At 36.1% G+C, this 4,338-nt stretch overlaps 1 long non-coding RNA gene across 1 annotated transcript in view; it reads right to left on the reverse strand.

The window, feature by feature from the left end:
- LOC129391735 (uncharacterized) overlaps positions 1–4,338 on the reverse strand; it is an 84,504-nt gene that overhangs the window by 21,841 nt on the left and 58,325 nt on the right. The gene's annotated exons all lie outside the window — the stretch shown is intronic.

The raw sequence follows: 4,338 nt of genomic DNA on the forward strand, positions 1-4,338 counted from the left end.
ATTCCTTCTAGTGTAGTTTTCATTTCAGTTATTGTATTGTTCATCTCTGTTTGTTTGTTCTTTAATTCTTCTAGTTGTTTGTTCTTTAATTCTTCTAGGTCTTTGTTAAACATTTCTTGCGTGTTCTCAATCTTTGCCTCCATTTTTTTTGTGAGGTCCTGGATCATCTTCACTATCATTATTCTGAATTCTTTTTCTGGAAGGTTGCCTATCTCCACTTCATTTAGTTGTTTTTCTGGGGTTTTATCTTGTTCCTTCATCTGGTACATAGCCCTCTGCCTTTTCATCTTGTCTATCTTTCTGTGAATGTGGTTTTTGTTCCACAGGCTGCAGGATTGTAGTTCTTCTTGCTTCTGCTGTCTTTCCTCTGGTGGATGAGGCTATCTAAGCGGGTTGAGCAAGTTTCCCCAGGGACCATTCTTTTAGTCACTCCTAAGAAAGAGTTTTCATCTGTCCCTTGAGATAGTAACTGGAAAGTAATATCAGAACCCACTTCATTTAATTTATAGTGGTTGCATATAATTATGTAATATTCATTATATATTAAATTGCTTATAGTTCCCATTAAATCAAGTGTATTCAGCATTCTCTTATACTCAGATTGTAGTTCTTGCTTCTGCTGTCTTTCCTCTGGTGGATGAGGCTATCTAAGCGGATTGAGCAAGTTTCCCCAGGGACCATTCTTTTAGTCACTCCTAAGAAAGAGTTTTCATCTGTCCCTTGAGATAGTAACTGGAAAGTAATATCAGAACCCACTTCATTTAATTTATAGTGGTTGCATATAATTATGTAATATTCATTATATATTAAATTGCTTATAGTTCCCATTAAATCAAGTGTATTCAGCATTCTCTTATACTCTTCCTAAAGATAAAAGTTACAGAGACCCTCTAGATATGTTATAAATGAGTTTCTTGATTGGACCCTACTTGGCAATGGCAGTAAATATTTTGGGGCTGAGAATGGGCAAAACCAATTAAGCAGCTTTCTCATATCTATACCCAAGTGATAACCCCTCTCCCCACTCTGATTCACACACCCCTTACAAAATATTGCTCTAACCAGTTCTTGGTATGTGCTATACCATGACAGAGCTATATTAAAGGTATTTTAAATGGGTATGCTGAATATTCTCCAGTAAATCTTGCTCTAAACTGCTTTCAGAGAGACAGAGTACTAAGAACTAGAAACAAAATGTGCTTCTCGAACCAGAAGGAGGGGCATCACCTGGGAGAGTTTGTTAGAAATACAGAAACTTGGGCCTCACCCCAGACCCAGTGAATCAGAATCTACATTTTTTATCAAAATTAACAGATGATTCATATGCACACTTAAGTTTGAGAAGCATCATCTTAAGAAAACATCTGCTCATATGGATCTCTTAATTTAATTACTTATTTTTCCCATTTTCCCTAGAAAAATCCCAAATCTTCAACCACTTCGCATAAATGTTTTTTAACATTTGAATTACACATGTTGTACCCTCATTGGAGTGTGCAGTGAATCCTGAAGAATAAAAATTCTAATTAATACTCAGAGTGATTTACAGAAGAAAAATAGTCAAGCTATACATAAAATTAATCTGTTTTTGGACCTCCCGGGTGGCACAGTGGTTAAGAATCCACCTGCCAGTGCAGGAGACACAGGTTTGAGCACTGGTCTGGGAAGATCCCACATGCCACGGAGCAACCAAGCCCGTGCACCACAACTACTGAGCCTGCTCTCTAAAGCCCGTGCGCCACAACTACTGACACCCACGTGCCTAGAGCCCATGCTCCACAACAAGAGAAGCCACTACAATGAGAAGCCCGCACACCACAAGGAAGAGTAGCCCCCACTCGCCGCAACTAGAGAAAAGCCTGCGCGCAGCAATGAGGACCCAATGCAGCCATAAATAAATAAATAAATAAATTTTAAAAATAAAAAATAAGTAAAATTAATTTGTTTTTGAATAAATTCTTCCTAAGTCTGACTCAGGTTTTTAATTCCTGCCCTCTTTCATGAGGTAAAGTTCATAAAATTTAGGACAGTTACGTTGAACAGAATGTTTCTCCACAGTTTCTCAAAACCAATGGAATATATTTATAAATTTTATAAACATATTTATCTATGCCCATTAAGAGCTATACTCTCACTATACTCAATATCCAATTGATGAAATCAATTACCTCATTTAATCATAAAATTCAAGAAGCATTTGCTTAAGACCAATGAAATCAGGGACTTCCCTGGTGGCGCAGTGGTTAAGAATATGCCTGCCAATGCAGGGTATATGGGTTTGAGCCCTGGTCCAGGAAGATCCCACATGCCACGGAGCAACTAAACCCGTGCCCCACAACTACTGAGCCTGCGCTCTAAAGCCCATGAGCCACAACTACTGAGCCCGCGTGCCAAAACTACTGAAGCCCATGCGCCTAGAGCCCATGCTCCACAACAAGAGAAGACACGGCAATGAGAAGCCCGTGCACCGCAACGACGAGTAGCCCCCACACGCTGCAACTACAGAAGTCCAATGTGCAGCAACAAACACCCAACGCAGCCAAAAATTAATTAATTAATTAATTTTTTTAAAAGACCAATGAAATCAAATTCTGCAACTCTTGAAAATTAAAATGATTACAAGGATATATATAACTGAAATTTGTGTTGATACAAATTGCTAACTATAACAACATAAGAGAAGCAATTTCTGAAATGCAAATATAGTTATATTGTTAATTGAAACATAGGTAAAATGAAATCTCTTAGCTAATGCTGTCATTAACTGACTTAAAATATTTGTGTTTTGCTCTGTAATTTTCTATGTTAATTTGATATTCAGCACTTGATTAAATTTACCTTACACTTAAGCACAGACATTTAATTCAGCTCCTACTTTACATTACGCTTATGAAGAAATGCAACGTGCAATAAAATGTATAAATATTTTGGAATTAATTTCAATTATTATATTTTTGCTTCTATGCATTAATATATTTTTATAAACATTCACCGTTTTGTTCAGGTTCAAAGACTTCTCAACTTGTAACATCAATTAACTGCATAAACTATACTTTTTAAGTGGCCTTGATGTAATCCCCACACTAAAGAATTTTGTACTGTATGATGGTGTGCATCAATAAAAATTTGCTTTCTTTTGGATGTATGGTTTAAAATAATCAGCACTTTTCATGCAGTTCAGTTCACATCACATAGTATCTATTCATAGACTCAACCCCTGTAATCTGAGTCCTTATAATCTCTGTTCAAGGATTTACGAAGCTGAAATCCTGACAACTACAATAGTTTTCATTTATTCACAGTCTACTAAATGTCAAGCACTCTACTTGTTGCCTTACGTATAATGGTCTCATTTGAACCCCACTACAAGCCTATGAAGTTGGTATTATTACCCAAAATGTAAGTTAAGGAAATTGAAGTTCAAAGAGGTTAAGTGACTTGCCCGATTTTTCACTGCAGGCAACCCCTTTGAACTCAAGGTTCCAAACTCTACCTCTTTACGCCCTGCCATGATGCCTTGATGGAATGTTAAAGTACATTTGTTGAACACCTGTTCTATGTAAAACACTGTACTTAACTTCACAGAGGATTCAGGAAGAATGAACACAATCTTTACCCTCAAAAAAGTTTTAATCTACTTGAGGTAGAGGGCAAGAATAAAAAGATATACATAAGTAGTTTTATTACTCACAAGAATGTAAATAAATTGTTCCTCTTATTAAAGTCTTATTTTAGCCAAGAATGGGGCATGTTCATTGTAAATTGCATATTACAATGGATCTATAGTAATTGTCTTACTATAGATTCCTCCACAAGATGAATCTCAGATAAGAAATCTAGTAAAAGAGTTTATTTGGTAAAACAGATCCGATCAAAATTTAAAATTTTCCTCTGTGAAAAGCCTGTTAAGAGAATGAAAAGACAAGCTGCAGACCACGATAAAGAATTTGAAAGCCACATATCTAACAAGGACTAGCATCTATAACATATGAAGACCACTAAAAACTCAAGAGTGAAAATATAAACAATTCAATTAGAAAATAGGCAAAAGTAATTAACAGACATTCAATAAAGAGGATACAGAGATGATAAACACATGAAAATATGGTCAACATCATTATCCATTAGGGAAATGCAAACTAAACCCACAATTAAATATCACTACATATTAAATGTAAATGGATTAAATGCTCCAACCAAAAGACACAGACTGGCTGAATGGATACAAAAACAAGACCCATATATATGCTGCCTACAAGAGACCCACTTCAGACCTAGGGACACATACAGACTGAAAGTGAGGGGATGGAAAAAGATATTCCATGCAAATGGAAATCA

This window comes from Physeter macrocephalus, chromosome 21, assembly GCF_002837175.3.
Source record: "Physeter macrocephalus isolate SW-GA chromosome 21, ASM283717v5, whole genome shotgun sequence".
Lineage (NCBI taxonomy): Eukaryota > Metazoa > Chordata > Mammalia > Artiodactyla > Physeteridae > Physeter > Physeter macrocephalus.